A 17,701-nucleotide genomic window follows, 5' to 3' on the forward strand; every position below is an offset into this window, starting at 1 on the left:
TGGTCTGTGGCTCTGTTCTTGTGCCAGTACCAAATTGTCTTGATTACTGTGGCTTTGTAGTAGAGCTTGAAGTTGGGGAGTGAGATACCCCCACTTTTTTCTTCCTTCTCAGGATTGCGTTGGCTATTTGGGGTCTTTGACGGTTCCATATGAATTTTTGAACTATTTGTTCCAGTTTGTTGAAGAATGCTGTTGGTAATTTGATAAGGATTGCATTGAATCTGTAAATTGCTTTGGGCAGGAAGGCCATTTTGACGATATTAATTCTTCCTAGTCAGGAGCATGGGATGAGTTTCCACTTGTTACTGACCTCTTTAAATTCTCTTATGAGTGTCTTGTAGTTTTCAGGGTATAGGTCTTTCACTTCCTTGGTTAGGTTTATTCCTAGGTATTTTATTCTTTTTGATGCTATTATGAATGGAATTGTTTTCCTGATTTCTCTTTCTATTAGTTCATTGTTAGTGTATAGGAAAGCTACAGATTTCTGTGTGTTAATTTTGTATTCTGCAACTTTGCTGAATTACGACATTAGTTCTAGTAGTTTTGCAGTGGAGTCTTTAGGGTTTTTTATGTACAATATCATGTCATCTGCAAATAGTAACAGTTTGACTTCTTCTTTACCAATATGTATTCCTTGTATTTCTTTGTTTTGTCTGATTGCTGTGGCTAGGACCTCCAGTACCACGCTGAATAACAGTGGGGAGAGTGGGCATCCCTGTCTTGTTCTTGATCTCAGAGGAAAAGCTTTCAGCCTCTCGCTGTTCAGTATGATGTTAGCTGTGGGTTTATCATATATGGCCTTTATTATGTTGAGGTACTTGCCCTCTGTGCCCATTTTGTTGAGAGTTTTTATCATGAATGGATGTTGAATTTTGACAAATGCTTTTTCAGCATCTGTGGAGATGATCATGTGGTTTTTGTGTTTCTTTTTGTTGATGTGGTGGATGATGCTGATGGATTTTCAAATGTTGTACCATCCTTGCATCCCTGTGATGAATCCCACTTGGTCATGGTGTATGATCCTCTTGGTGTATTTTTGAATTTGGTTTGCTAATATTTTGTTGAGTATTTTTGCATCTACATTCATCAGGGATATTGGTCTGTAGTTTTCTTTTTTGGTGGGATCTTTGCCTGGTTTTGGTATTAGGGTGATGTTGGCTTCATAGAATGAGTTTGGGAGTATTTCCTCCACTTCTATTTTTTGGAAAACTTTAAGGAGACTGGGTGTTATGTCTTCTCTGTATGTTTGATAGAATTCCAAGGTAAATCCATCTGACCTGGGGGTTTTGTTCTTGGATAGTTTTTTGATTACCGATTCAATTTCGTCGCTGGTAATTGGTCTGTTTAGATTTTCTGTTTCTTCCTTGGTCTATCTTGGAAGGTTGTATTTTTCTAAGAAGTTCTCCATTTCTCCTAGGTTTTCCAGCTTGTTAGCATATAGGTTTTCATAGTATTCTCTAATAATTCTTTGTATTTCTATGGGGTCCGTCATGATTTTTCCTTTCTCGTTTCTGATTCTGTTGATGTGTATTGACTCTCTTTTTCTCTTAATAAGTCTGGCTAGAGGCTTATCTATTTTGTTTATTTTCTCGAAGAACCAGCTCTTGGTTTCATTGATTTTTTTCTATTGTTTTATTCTTCTCAATTTTATTGATTTCTTCTCTGATCTTTATTATGTCCCTCCATCTGCTGACCTTAGGCCTCATTTGTTCTTATTTTTCCAATTTTGATAATTGTGACATTAGACTATTCATTTGGGATCGTTCTTCCTTCTTTAAATATGCCTGGATCGCTATATACTCTCCTCTTAAGATTGCTTTTGCTGTGTCCCACAGAAGTTGGGGCTTTGTGTTATTGTTGTCATTTGTTTCCATGTATTGCTGGATCTCCATTTTAATTTGGTCATTGATCCATTGATTATTTAGGAGCCTCCATGTGTTTGTGAGCCTTTTTGCTTTCTTTGTACAATTTATTTCTAGTTTTATGCCTTTGTGGTCTGAAAAGTTGGTTGGTAGGATTTCAATATTTTGGAATTTACTGAGGTTCTTTTTGTGGCCTTTTATGTGGTCTATTCTGGAGAGTGTTCCATGTGCACTTGAGAAGAATGTGTATCCTGTTGCTTTTGGATGTAGAATTCTATAGATGTCCATTAGGTCCATCTGTTCTAGCGTGTTGTTCAGTGCCTCTGTGTCCTTACTTATTTTCTGTCTGGTGGATCTGTCCTTTGGGATGAGTGGTGTGTTAAAGTCTCCCAAAATGAATGCATTGCAGTCTATTTCCTCCTTTAATTCTGTTAGTATTTGTTTCACATATGCTGGTGCTCCTGTATCGGGTGCATATATATTTATAATGGTTATATCCTCTTGTTGGACTGAGCCCTTTATCATTATGTAATGTCCTTCTTTATCTCTTGTTACTTTCTTTATTTTGGGGTCTATTTTGTCTGATACTAGTATTGCAGCACCTGCTTTTTTCTCTCTGTTGTTTGCATGAAATATCTTTCTCCAACCCTTGACTTTTAATCTGTGCATGTCTTTGGGTTTAAGGTGAGTCTCTTGTAAGCAGCATACAGATGGGTCTTGCTTTTTTATCCATTCTATTACTCTGTGTCTTTTGATTGGTGCATTCAGTCCATTTACATTTAGCATGATTATTGAAAGATATGTACTTGTTGCCATTGTAGGCTTTAGATTTGTGGTTACCAAAGGTTCAAGGTTAGCTTGTTTACTACTTTACTGTCTGACCTCACTCACTTATTGAGCTGTTATAAACACAGTCTGATGATTATTTCTTTCCCTTCTTTTTCCTCCTCCTCCATTCTTCATATGTTGGGTGTTTTGTTCTGTGCTCTTTTTAGGAGTGCTCCCATCTAGAGCAGTCCCTCTAAGATACCCTGTAGAGGTGGTTTGTGAGAGGCAAATTCCCTCAACTTTTGCTTGTCTGGGAATTGTTTAATCCCTCCTTCATATTTAAATGATAGTCGTGCTAGATACAGTATCCTTGGTTCAAGGCCCTTCTGTTTCATTGCATTAGATATATCATGCCATTCTCTTTTGGCCTGTAAGGTTTCTGTTGAGAAGTCTCATGATAGCCTGATGGGTTTTCCTTTGTAGGTGACCTTTTTACTCTCTCTGGCTGCCTTTAATACTCTGTCCCTGTCCTTGGTCTTTGCCATTTTAGTTATTATGTGTCTTGGTGTTGACCTCTTTGGATCCCATCTCTTGGGAGTTCTGTGTGCCTCCGTAGTCTGAGCAACTATTTCCTCCCCCAGTTTGGGAAAGTTCTCAGCAATTATTTCTTCAAAGATACTTGCTATCCCTTTTTCTCTCTCTTCTTCCTCTGGTACCCCTATAATGCGGATATTGTTCCTGTGGGATTGGTCACGCAGTTCTCTTAATATTGTTTCATTCCTGGAGATCCTTTTTTCTCTCTGCATCAGCTTCTATGCATTCCTGTTCTCTGGTTTCTGTTCCATCAATGGCCTCTTGCATCTTATCCATTCTGCTTATAAATCCTTCCAGAGTTTGTTTCACTTCTGTAATCTCCCTCTGGACTTCATCCCTTAGCTCTTTCATATTTCTCTGCAGCTCTGTCAGCATGTTTGTGATTTTTATTTTGATTTCTTTCTCAGGGAGACTGGTTAGGTCTGCCTCTGCAGATCCTTTCTCAGGTATAACTATCTTGGTCTGGACCAGATTTTTTTTGCCTTTTCATGGTGATAGCAGTGGCTGTAGGCAGGTTGCGGGTGTGTCAGCTGGGTGAAGAAAGTCCTTTCCTGCTTTCTGGGTGCCTTGCCCTTCTCCACTGCCTGTGATGGCTACCTTCGCTCCTGGAGCAGCCACCGGGTTAATCTCCTAAGCTGCTGTGGGCGGGGTGTCCGTCAGAGCAGCGCGGAGCCCTGCGGGGAGTGGCAGGCACACCAGGTGTGCTCCTCCGTGCTAGCGGCAACCCTGCCGGGCAGTTGTGTAGCAGCATCAGCCTTTGGGTCCAGCCCAGGCAGCTGTGCATTGGGCTGGGTTTCCGGTCAGCTCCTGGGAGCGCGCCTGCTCCCTCTGGCTCCGCTGCTGGTGCACGCGGGGTTTTCCGCACAGGCTTCTACTGGGTTCTGGTTTCACTACCGCTGGTGCATGCGAGCCGTGCCCGGGCTGTTCGGTTGTGCCGCTGCGGGCTAGCCCTGCAGCGCACGGATCTGCTCTTGGTTCCTTCTAGTGCTTCTGCCCCCGGCGCGCACTCCCACTCTCCTGCTACTGGGCCCATGTGTTGGGGTCCACGCCAGTTAGAGGAACGACTGGAAGGGTGCCTAGTCCTGTGAGGGGCTTCAGAGCTGCACTGCCTCTGTTTAGGGCGCCTAAGTTTCCCCGGTATTCCCAGCTGCTAGGACAACTTTGTCTAGCTATGGGGTCCCTGTCTCTTTAAGACTTGCAGAAAGCACTCGTTTTTCTTTTTTCTTAGGGGCGCCAGTTGCGGGGACCTGCCCACAGGTTTTGCTTTTCCATTTCTCTAATATCCAGCACCCTGTGGACCTTGTGTCTGCGTTCCAGGTGCGGATTTCTAGAGGTGGTTGTTTAGCAGTCCTGGGCTTTCACCCCCTCCCTGTTCTGACTCCTTTCTTCCCACCGGGTTTTGGGGTGGGGGAGCATTCGGGTCCCGCCTGGCCATGGCTTGTATCTTACCCCCTTCGTGTGATGCTGAGTTCTCTCAGATATAGATGTATCCTGGATGTTGTACTGCATCCACTGGTGTCTCTTTTAGGAATAGTTGTATTCATTGTATTTTCATAAATATATATGTTTTGGGGAGGAGATTTCCTCTGAACTACGCACACCGCCATCTTCCCATCTCCTATTCTATTCTTTTTAATGCTATTATAAATGGAATTGTGTTTTTAATTTTTCTTTCATGTTGTACATTGCTCATGTATAGAAATACAAATGATTTTTGTATTTTGATTAGCTTAGCTAATTTGAAGAATAAATTCTTGTGATAATTTCAAATATACTGCAACCAATTGATAAAACTGTTATAGACTTACTTGGGTTACTTTTAACGATGAGAATGTATATATTTCATTGAGCAGTTTTAGTGAGTCACTTACATGTCATGTACTAGATACATATGGTATACTGAATTATACTTAGTTAATGTTTACATCTATCTCCATTTTACAGTGAGAAATCTTTGTCCATAGTCCTACCATTAGTGAATAAGTGGCAGAGCTGGGACTTGAGCCTAGATCTCTTACCCCAAAACCTATCTTCTTAACCACTTGACCATACTGTGTTTGTGGAATAATGCAAAATAGTTCTACCCTGGAAGCCAGGCAATAGAGTAAGTAGTAACATGGAAATATTTTCCAAGTACCTATTTCTTGTCTCTTATCAGAACTGATCATTTTATTTTTGTACAGTAGTGAATCTCTCCCTCCTTTGAGGAATTTAAATTTCAGAGAGATCCTTCAGCAAGAATGGGTGAGCCATTATAGAGCCTCAAGGCGGGAGTTTCTTTCAACTGGCAGATGATTAAATAGATAGAGAAAATTAGATAAGTGAGTGGCTTTGGGAAACATTTTGAAAGTAGAATCAAGAAACCAGGTATAAATGGGGAATAAAAAAGGAAAAGGAGTGAAAGACAACTGAGGTTTTTTAACTTAATGACTGAGTAAATGATGATGAGATTCACTCAAAGGTAGAGTAGTTAGGTGGGAGAGGATGGTGAGTTCTCTGGGGCAATAGAGGGAAGTGGGTGATATGAAGGTTGGAATCTTAGAGAATAATACAGTGGAAAGAACCTGATTCATTCTCTAGTTCATCACTTACTCTAAGTTATTTAATTTATATGTTCAACAATTATGCTGTTGATTACATAATTGTAAATAAAATAGACATGCTCCCTATTTTCATGGTACTTACAATCTATTGAAGGAGTCAGACATACTAAACACAAAATATATAAACAGCAATTGTGGTACATACTGCGCAGGGGAAAAGCAAGATGCTTTGACAGAGTACCATAAAGTCCTGATGTGAAAAGGGGGTCAGGAAGGAAGAGACGCTACAGCCATGAGCTGCATGAAGTGTGGTAGGAATTAGCGCAGCTTAAAGTGGGAAGGAAGCCTTCAGACAGAAGGAACACTCCGTGTCTGTCTCATGGGGTTCTGGTGAGGATTAAATAAATAATGTACATGAGAATTCGTCCCATTGGCCTGTCACAAAGTAGACACTTAAAAAAAAAACCGGGGGAGCGGAGCCAGGATGGCGGCATAAGTAGAGCAGAGGAACTCTCCTCCCAAAACCACATAGAATTATGAAAATATAACAAAGACAACTTCCTAAAATAGAGACCAGAGGACACAGGACAACATCCAGACAACATCCACACCTCCGAGAACCCAGCGCCTCGCGAACGGGGTAAGATACAAGCCCTGGCTCGGCGGGACCCGAGTGCCCATCCCCCCGGCTCCCGGCGGGTGGAAAGAAACCAGAGCGGTTTTTTCTTTTTTTTTTGGCGAGTGCTTTTTGGAAGCCTTAAAGGGACAGGGACCCCAATACCAGGGAAACAGGGCAACAAGACCAGTGAGCGGATGCCTGAGACCGGCGCCTGAGGACAAAGAAAATTGTGCGTTTTTCCCTTTTTTTTTTTGGCAAGTGCTTTCTGGAAGCCTTAAAGGGACAGGGACCCCAATACTAGGGAAACAGGGCAGCAAGACTGGTGAGTGGGTGCCTGAGACTGGTGCCTGAGGACAAAGAAAATCGTGTGCTTTTCCCTTTTTTTTGGTGAGTGCTTTTTGGAAGCCTTAAGGGGACAGGGACCCCAATACTAGGGAAACAGTGCAGCAAGACCGGTGAGTGGGTGCCTGAGACCGGCGCCTGAGGACAAACAATATCACGTGTTTCTCCCTTTTTTTTTTTTTTTGGCGAGTGCTTTTTGGAAGCCTTAAAGGGACAGGGACCCCAATACTAGGGAAACAAGGCAGCAAGACCGGTGAGCAGGTACCTGAGACCGGCGCCTGAGGACAAAGAAAATTGCGCGTTTTTTCCACTTTCATTCTTGGTGTTGTTGTTTTGGTTTGGAGAGTGCTTTTTGGAAGTCTTAAAGGGGCAGGACAGGACACTTAGCCCAGAGGCAGGGAATCTGGGAATCTCTGGGCACTCTAACCCCCTGGGCAACAGGGAGCACAGAGGCCCATTACAGAGATAAATAGCCTCCCGGCTGCTCCCGCTCCAACGGGGCTCCACCATTTTGGAGGAGCAGCCCCAGCCAGGCCACGCCCACAGCAACAGCAGAGATAAACTCCAAAGCAACGGGGCAGGTAGCAGAAGCCCTGTCTGTGCACAGCTGCCAAGCATAAGCCACTAGAGGTCGATATTCTCCCAGGAGAGGAAGGCCACAAACCAACAAGAAGGAAAGCTCTCCCAGCTGTCACTCGTACCAGCTCTGCAAACTATCTCTATCACCATGAAAAGGCAAAACTACAGGCAAACAAAGATCACAGAGACAACACTTGAGAAGGAGACAGACCTAACCAGTCCTCCTGAAAAAGAATTCAAAATAAAAATCATGAACATGCTGGCAGAGGTGCAGAGAAAAATGCAAGAGCAATGGGATTAGATGCAGAGAAAAATGCAAGAGCAATGGGATGAAGTCCAGAGGGAGATCACAGATGTCAGGAAGGAGATCACAGAAGTGAAACAATCCCTGGAAGGATTTATAAGCAGAATGGATAAGAGCAAGAGGCCATTGAAGGAATAGAAGCCAGAGAACAGGAACGTATAGAAGCTGACATAGAGAGAGATAAAAGGAACTCCAGGAATGAAACAACACTAAGAGAACTATGTGACTAAGCCAAAAGGAATAATACTCGTATTATAGGGGTACCAGAAGAAGAAGAAAGAGGAAAAGGGATAGAAAGTCTCTTTGAAGAAATAATTGCTGAAAACTTCCCCAAACTGGGGGAGGAAATAATCGAACAGACCGTGGAATTACACAGAACCCCTAACAGAAAGGATCCAAGGAGGATAACACCAAGACACATAGTAATTAAAATGGCAAGGATCAAGGACAAGGAAAGAGTTTTAAAGGCAGCTAAAGGGAAAAAGGTCACCTATAAAGGAAAACCCATCAGGCTAACATCAGACTTCTCGGCAGAAACCCTACAGTCCAGAAGAGAATGGCATGATATACTTAATGCAATGAAACAGAAGGGCCTTGAACCAAGGATACTGTATCCAGCACGACTATCATTTAAATATGATGGCGGGATTAAACAATTCCCAGACATGCAAAAGCTGAAGGAATTTGCTTCTCACAAACCACCTCTACAGGGCATCTTACAGGGACTGCTCTAGATGGGAGCACTCCTAAAAAGAGCACAGAACAAAACATAGAACATATGAAGAATGGAGGAGGAGGAATAAGAAGGGAGAGAAGAAAAGAATCTCCAGACGGTGTATATAACAGCTCAATAAGCGAGCTAAGTTAGGCAGTAAGATACTAAAGAAGCTAACCTTGAACCTTTGGTAACCACAAATCTAAAGCCTGCAATGGCAATAAGTACATATCTCTCAATAGTCACCCTAAATGTAAATGGACTTAATGCACCAATCAAAAGACACAGAGTAATAGAATGGATAAAAAAGCGAGACCCATCTGTATGCTGCTTACAAGAAACTCACCTCAAACCCAAAGACAAGCACAGACTAAAAGTCAAAGGATGGAAAGACATATTTCAGGCAAACAACAGTGAGAAGAAAGCAGGTGTTGCAGTACGAAAATCAGACAAAATAGACTTCAAAACAAAGAAAGTAACGAGATAATGAAGGACACTACATAATGATAAAGGGCTCAGTCCAACAAGAGGATATAACCATTCTAAATATAAATGCACCCAACACAGGAGTAACAGCATTTGTGAAACAAATACTTACAGAACTAAAGAGGGAAATAGACTGCAATGCATTCATCTTAGGAGACTTCAACACACCACTCACCCCAAAGGATAGATCCACCGGGCAGAAAATAAGTAAGGACACACAGGCATTGAACAACACACTAGAAGAGATGGACATCTATAGAACTCTACATCCAAAAGCAACAGGATATACATTCTTCTCAAGTGCACATGGAACATTCTCCAGAATAGACCACATACTAGCTCACAAAAAGAGCCTCAGTAAATTCCAAAATATTTAAATTCTACCAACCGATTTTTCAGACCGCAAAGGGATAAAAGTAGAAATAAATTCTACAAAGAAAACAAAAAGGCTCACAAACACATGGAGGCTTAACAACATGCTTCTAAATAATCAGTGGATCAATGAACAAATCAAAATAGAGATCAAGGAATATATAGAAACAAATGACAACAACAACACAAAGCCCCATCTTCTGTGGGATGCAGCGAAAGCAGTCTTAAGAGGAAAGTATATAGCGATCCAGGCACACCTGAAGAAGGAAGAACAATCCTAAATGAATAGTCTAACATCACAACTATCGAAACTGGAAAAAGAAGAACAAATGAGGCCTAAAGTCAGCAGAAGGAGGGACATAATAAAGATCAGAGAAGAAATAAACAAAATTGAGAAGAATAAAACAATAGCAAAAATCAATGATACCAAGAGCTGGTTCTTTGAGAAAATAAACAAAATAGATAAGCCTCTAGCCAAACTTATTAAGAGAAAAAGAGAATCAACACAAATCAACATAATCAGAAATGAGAATGGAAAAATCATGACAGACTCCACAGAAATACAAAGAATTATTAAAGACTACTATGAAAACCTATATGCCAACAAGCTGGAAAACCTAGAAGAAATGGACAACTTCCTAGAAAAATACAACCTCCCAAGACTGACCAAGGAAGAAACACAAAAGTTAAACAAACCAATTATGAGCAAAGAAATTGAAACGGTAATCAAAAAACTATCCAAGAAGAAAACCCCGGGGCCGGACGGATTTACCTCGGAATTTTATCAGACACACAGAGAAGACATAATACCCATTCTTCTTAAAGTGCTCCAAAAAATACAAGAGGAGGGAATACTCCCAAACTCATTCTATGAAGCCAACATCACCCTAATACCAAAACCAGGCAAAGACCCCACCAAAAAAGAAAATTACAGACCAATATCCCTGATGAATGTAAATGCAAAAATACTCCATAAAATATTAGCAAACAGAATTCAACAGTATATCAAAAGGATCATACACCATGACCAAGTGGAATTCATCCCAGGGATGCAAGGATGGTACAACATTCGAAAATCCATCAGCATCATCCACCACATCAAGAAAAAGAAACACAAAAACCACATGATCATCTCCATAGATGCTGAAAAAGCATTTGACAAAATTTAACATCCATTCATGATAAAAACTCTCAACAAAATGGGCATAGAGGGCAAGTACCTCAACATAATAAAGGCCATATATTATAAACCCACAGCTAACATCATACTGAACAGCGAGAGGCTGAAAGCTTTTCCTCTGAGATTGGGAACTAGACAGGGATGCCCACTCTCCCCACTGTTATTTAACATAGTACTGGAGGTCCCAGCCATGGCAATCAGACAAAACAAAGAAATACAAGGAATCCAGATTGGTAAAGAAGAAGTTAAACTGTCACTATTTGCAGATGATATGATACTGTACATAAAAAACCCTTAAGACTCCACTCCAAAACTACTAGAACTGATATCGGAATACAGCAAAGTTGTAGGATACAAAATTAACACACAGAAATCTGTAGCTTTCCTGTAGACTAACAATGAACCAATAGAAAGAGAAATCAGGAAAACAATTGCATCAAAAAGAATAAAATACCTGGGAATAAACCTAATCAAAGAAGTGAAAGACTTATACTCTGAAAACTACAAGTCACTCTTAAGAGAAATTAAAGGGGACACTAACAAATGGAAACTCATCCCCTGCTCATGGCTAGGAAGAATTAATATCGTCAAAATGGCCATCCTGCCTAAAGCAATATACAGATTTGATACAATCCCTCTCAAATTACCAGCAACATTCTTCAATGCATTGGAACGAATAATTCAAAAATTCATATGGAAACACCAAAGACCCCGAATAGGCAAAGCAATCCTGAGAAAGAAGCATAAAGTAGGGGGGATCTCACTCCCCAACTTCAAGCTCTACTACAAAGCCATAGTAATCAAGACAATTTGGTACTGGCACAAGAACAGAGCCACAGACCAGTGGACCAAATTAGAGACTCCAGAAATTAACCCAAACATATATGGTTAATTAATATTTGATAAAGGAGCCATGGACATACAATGGCAAAATGACAGTCTCTTCAGCAGATGGTGGTGGCAAAACTGGACAGCTACATGTAGGAGAATGAAACTGGACCTTTGTCTAACCCCATATACAAAGGTAAACTCAAAATGGATCAAAGACCTGAATGTAAGTCATGAAACCATTAACCTCTTGTAAAAAAACATAGGGAAAAACCTCTTAGGCATAAACATGAGTGACCTCTTCTTGAACATATCTCCCCAGGCAAGGAAAACAACAGCAAAAATGAGCAAGTGGGACTACATTAAGCTGAAAAGCTTCTGTACAGCAAAAGACACCATCAATAGAACAAAAAGGAACCCTACAGTATGGGAGAATATATTTGAAAATGACAGATCTGATAAAGGCGTGACGTCCAGAATATATAAAGAGCTCACATGCCTCAACAAACAAAAAACAAATAACCCAATTAAAAAATGGGCAGAGGAACTGAACAGACAGTTCTCTAAAAAAGAAATACAGATGGCCAACAGACGCATGAAAAGATGCTCCACATCGCTAATTATCAGAGAAATGCAAATTGAAACTACAATGAGGTATCACCTCACACCAGTAAGGATAGCTGCCATCCAAAAGACAAACAACAACAAATGTTGGCGAGGTTGTGGAGAAAGGGAAACCCTCCTACACTGCTGGTGGGAATGTAAATTTATTCAACCATTGTGGAAAGCAGTATGGAGGTTCATCAAAATGCTCAAAACAGACCTACCATTTGACCCAGGAATTCCACTCCTAGGAATTTACCCTAAGAATGCAGCAATCAAGTTTGAGAAAGACAGATGCACCCCTATGTTTATCGCAGCACTATTTACAATAGCCAAGAATTGGAAGCAACCTAAATGTCCATCGGTAGATGAATGGATAAAGAAGATGTGGTACATATACACAATGGAATACTACTCAGCCATAAGAAGAGGGAAAATCCTACCATTTGCAGCAACATGGATGGAGCTGGAGAGTATTATGCTCAGTGAAATAAGCCAAGCGGAGAAAGAGAAATACCAAATGATTTCACTCATTTGAGGAGTATAAGAACAAAGGAAAAACTGAAGGAACAAAACAGCAGCGGAATTACAGAACCCAAAATTGGACTGACAGGTACCAAAGGGAAAGGAGCTGGGGAGGATGGGTGGGCAGGGGGGGATAAGGGGGGGGAAGAAGAAGGGGGGTATTAAGATTAGCATGCATGGGGGGGAGGGAGAAAGGGTAGGGTGGGATGCACAACACAGAGAGGACAAGTAGTGATTCTACATTTTGCCATGCTTATGGACAGTGACCGTAATGTGGTTTTTAGGGGGGACCTGATATAGGGGAGAGCATAGTAAACATAGTATTCTTCATGTAAGTGTAGATTAAAGATTAAAAAAAAAAAAGAAAGAAAGAAAAGGGGGGATTACTCCTTGATAGGATAAAACTATTGGTAAATCAAAGATCAACACATGCTTTAAATACCCTTAATGTTGATCTCTTAAAGGGTGTCAGATGATCAGCTATGGAGGTACTCTTTTCTGATAATATTCCTTTCTCTTAATAAAAAAAAAAAATCAGTTCCTGCGTGCTGACCTCCAATGAGTTCTGCACAGTGGTATAGAGGGCATGTCAAAGTGTGGGCAAAGGGTATGTTTGTTTCTATGCAGAAGATCAAGGCCTAGTTTGGCTACCCAGAAAATGAACTAAGATACGATATGAGGAGGAGCTTCCGGCATCAGCACTCTCTGGAGGACTTGTGCCGGGGGATGATCATCAAAAAGCCTCCGCAGTGATCCGCCCGATGCTGCAGTTCTGGCTGCGTGCACCCCACCGTTTCCTGGACTTGGCATTGGAATGAGGAGGGAGATGTCTAGGCTGGCATGTGCATACAGTGAGACAGCGAATTTGACCGGATCTGTACTGTTGGAAATCAATCAGGAGTTGGGAGGGGTGCAAGTTGTAGCACTCCAAAATCTTACGACTATAGACTATGTACGGTTAAAAGAACATATGGGATGTGAACAGATCCCAGAAATGGGTTGCTTTAATTTGTCTGACTTCTCTCAGACTGTTCAAGTACAGTTGGACAATATCCATCATATCATAGACTAATTTTTACAAATGCCTATGGTGCCTAAATGGTTTTCTTGGCTTCACTGGAGATGGCTGGTAATTATAGATTTGCTTTGTTTATGTCACCATATTCCTACTATGTTAATATGTGTGCTCAAGTTAGTTAGTAGTTTAAAACCTATACATGCTTAAGGTACTCTGCAACAAGATATGTCAAAGAAATAATCAATCCTCCCATGTTTTCTTCCATATGCTACCTCTATAGCTTTTCTTCTTCCTTCCTAATTACAACCCTTAAATAGAATTCATGCCTCATATCGAATTTACCGAGTATCATAATTCCTCCAGGTGGTAAAGATACCTCAAGACAAGTGCTGGGCATAGAAGCCACAGGGCATAAATCTGCAAAGAAGTAAAAAACTAACCTTTTCAAACAATATGGCTTCTCTCTCACTTACCAACTTTAAATTTCCCTGTATGGCCCTGGAAGATGACTGGTTAGCCAGAGATGGGTAAGATTCCTCAAGGGAGGAACAACCTAAGACAGGCACAGTTACAGGGGGGCCATCAGGTGAGAAATTGGGGAACAACAGTGGTGAAGCTTAGAACCTCACCCCCCCCACATGTTGAGAGAAATCTTCTGCATCCATGGATGTTTTATTGCCCTTGTCTAGCTTGGATTAGCGCATAGTCTACAGGCACACACCTGATCATCTACAATTGCTCTCTTACAACACTAAACTATGTTTTCTACCTTTATCTTGCATCTACCTACCACTTCAGCAGTTTATTAAAAATAAAAATAATAATAATAATAAAGGGAGAAATGTGGATCCACATATAAATCAAGTATAAAAATCAAACGAATATTCATATTTGTCCTGATTGTTTATAGTTCATAATGCGTGATTAAAACCGAAAGTTTCTGGGATGGTTGCCCTTGTACTGTTCACCATGTAAGAACTTATTCACTATGTAAGAATTCGTTCACCATCTAAGAACTTGTTCGTTATGCTTTAGAAGATTGGAGACTGAAGAGAACTAGGCTTGAGATGGATTAATGATTGTGCATTGAGCATTGACCCCCCTATACAGAATTTTATTGTTGTTAATAATCATTTGATCAATAAATGAGAGATGCCCTCTAAAAAAAAAAAAAACCACTTTTTTTTTTTTTTAAGGTGCTTACAATGAGCACAAATACTTTTATAACTGGAAAGTCAAATAAACCTTACTGTAGAAAAGTAGTTGAAGCTCTGGGAGAGACTGAATTAGACTTAGGGTATTCACTGAAACACGAAAGGATCCGGGATGGTATCCTACAGAATGACCTTTGGGGGTAAATCAAAGAGGACAAGGGCACGAAAGAACCCTGGGAAAGAATGGTGAGGGACGCAGTAGAGGCTGAGGAGAGTGTTACAAAGGTGGAAGGTGGGAGGCTTTGGAGGAGAAAGGGTGGTTAATCATGCAAGATGCTCTTAAGGCTGTCACATGGTATAAGACTGAGAAGAGGTCATGGGGTTAGCCTTTAGGAAGATATTGGTTGATTTAAGATCAGCTTTAATAGAGCAAGAAAGGAAGAGGGTAGATTGAGAAGCTAAGTCCGAAATGAAGAAGTACAAGGAGTTTGTATGAACTCAGTTGAAAATTTGATAATAAGGGGAAGGAGATAGAGGATGATTGCTTACAAAGTGAATAGGGTGAAAATGGGTGTGTTGTTTAAGGGTCTGGTGGAGAGGGAATGCCCAGTGAAGAGGGAGCTGTTAAAGGTACAAGAGAGAAGGAATATCTGATGGGCAAATGGAGGTAGGAACTGGGGAAAGAAGCTGGACAGAATGGGGTTAGGAACACAGGCAGAGAGGTGTGTGTTATAAAGGAAGAGTGACAGGCAAGGGGAGAAAGAGTGAAAAAAGGAAGAGTTGGTAGACATCAGGTCCGATGGTCTCCATTTTCTCCATGAAGGAGGAGGCAGGGTCACCTCTGAGAGTCAGTGAGTCAGGTGTTGGGTGGAATGCTTTGGGGAAGAGGTGAAGGTTTAGAATGGTCCCCATACTGAAGAGAAGCCTGCAGGGAAAAAGAAGTGCTGACCAACTCTAATGGCCTTGCAAAATTCGGTATACCCAGGAGATAATGGTTTTTCTCACTTAGATGGTACTGATTCACATTTGTATAATAGCCTTTACGATTTACATGGTGCTTTCACATATACTGTCTTATTCTGTCCTTCAGTAACCCTGTGAAACAGATGCCTAGATGCATTGATTATCTTACCTTCATTTGTATTTTCTTCTTTCCCCTTTTTCTTACACAGAAAGTAGTCAATCATTGTACAAGTATTTATTATCTGTTGTGTTACAGGCATTGTGGATTCAGTAGCAAGTGAAGTAGACACAATGCTGCCCTCATTAAAATAAAGGCTAGATAGGGAAGCAGATAGGTAAATAAGCAATTATAGTACATGTGTGATAAGTATTAAAATGAGGGAAATACATGGTTTTTATGAGACCACATAGGAAGGATACTATATTAGTTAGAATTAGGTTCAGTTGCATGTAACACAAACCCCAAGATAACAATGGCTTCAACACACAAGAGTATATTCTCATGTAAAAGACAGTTGAATACAGGCATTTTAGGAGTGAAGAGGTGACTCCATGAAAATGTGAAGAGCCAGATTCCTTTTATTTGTCTGTGTGAACATCATGTGTACTCTGAGCTTCTCTTCTCAAGGTTGCCTCCTCGTCCAAGATGGCTGCTGGAATGCTGGCTATCATGACAGTTTTGTCATCAGTAAGGAAAGGGAACAAGTACAAAAGTGCACGTCCAGGCAGACTCATTACGTCTTAAAGAGCCTTCTGGTTGTTTTGCACAACCTTCCTTCTTAACATCTCTTTGGTCAGAGCATAGTCAAATGGTTACTCCTAGCTACCTATGTGGGAATTTTAGAAATGTAGTTTTTATTCCAGGCAGCTATGTGCTCAGCTTAAAAAAAATTAAAGTTGTTTTACTTCGGAATGGGAGAATAGATTCTGGGGTAGCATTCTCAGTCTGCCATAGAAAACCAAGCCCATCTAGGATGGTTGGTGAGCATATAGTGAATTAAAAATTACGAATTACCTCACCAGTAAAGTCATTTTACTGGCAAGTGAACTGACACTCAGAAAGTTTAAGTAAGTTGCCACAGTTCACAAATGTGCAGGTGGCATAGCAGAAACTGAAGTCTTCATACTCCTAAATCCAGCATCCTTTCTGTTGCACCATTGCTTTCCATGTGATTACATGCATATCATATGTGTAGTTCAACTGCTAGACAATTTTAGATTTAGAACTTCCAGATATTCTAAATATTCTAAATCTAGGTAGTAGTATATGCATTATATTAAAGTCTGGAAAGATTAAGAAGTCAGTGGAATTTAGATGTGGTCCATTGAAAAGCTTTTTATAATGGATTTAATTTAGTTCTTGTTCAGAAACTCATTTTGAGTTTGAGACACAGTCATTTCTCAGTGTTTTGCAAAATGTTTGCAAATTCTTCCCACCACAGGACCTGCTATTATATCATAAGGAACACTGATGAAGTCTATTCCTGGACACCATTTATTTTTAAAACAAAGCTTTTCCCTAGTAAAAACAAATGTTTCTCCATCTTAATGTTGTGAAATGTATTTCATTTTAGAAAACTCATGATGGAATGAAAATAGTGTGATGACAAAGGCTCTTATCTGAGGAGCACTAAGTATGTGACACTGGGCAAGTAACTGCTAGCCATAAAATAAAATAATTACTCTTAAAAATTGGTATAAAAATAAGGAAAAAATGGTAAGTGCTTAGACTTACACATTTTAAGTAGACAGATAAGTTAGACAGACTGTTTTTTAGCCATTAGCTTCACTTTCTTCTTCTTCATTGCCATAATTAACTTGTTTAGAGATTTCCTTCCTTTCCTGACCTATTTGCTTAGGGCAGGGCTGTAAGTGTGCAGTGGAATCATTAAGGCAGAAGAGCCATGCATGGAGGATGGTGAAAGGGCCTGGTTGAGGCCTTTGCTTGATGTACCTTTCATGATCTCTTTTTGAGTTATTCAGTGATAACATTCAAGAGGTTATTTACTTCCTTTTTCCTGGATATTTTGCCTGCATATGTGATACACTGCTGCAAAGTGAACTTTGGTTCCTTGGTGTCCTCATACTCGTAATTCTGGTTTATCATGCGTATTCCTGCCTGAGAGTGAGTGAGTTGGAGGGGAGGTAGGAAAGGAGGGGATTGGTAGAGGGAAAGGCTTGCAAAACCAGCACAAGAACAATTTTATACCACCAGATTTTCTCACTAAACCTTTAGCCAGAGACTG

General features: G+C 40.6%; 1 protein-coding gene across 6 annotated transcripts in view; it reads left to right on the plus strand.

The window, feature by feature from the left end:
• BTBD9 (BTB domain containing 9) overlaps positions 1-17,701 on the plus strand; it is a 504,665-nt gene that overhangs the window by 265,822 nt on the left and 221,142 nt on the right. The gene's annotated exons all lie outside the window — the stretch shown is intronic.

This window comes from Manis javanica, chromosome 16 (assembly GCF_040802235.1).
Source record: "Manis javanica isolate MJ-LG chromosome 16, MJ_LKY, whole genome shotgun sequence".
NCBI classification, from domain to species: domain Eukaryota; kingdom Metazoa; phylum Chordata; class Mammalia; order Pholidota; family Manidae; genus Manis; species Manis javanica.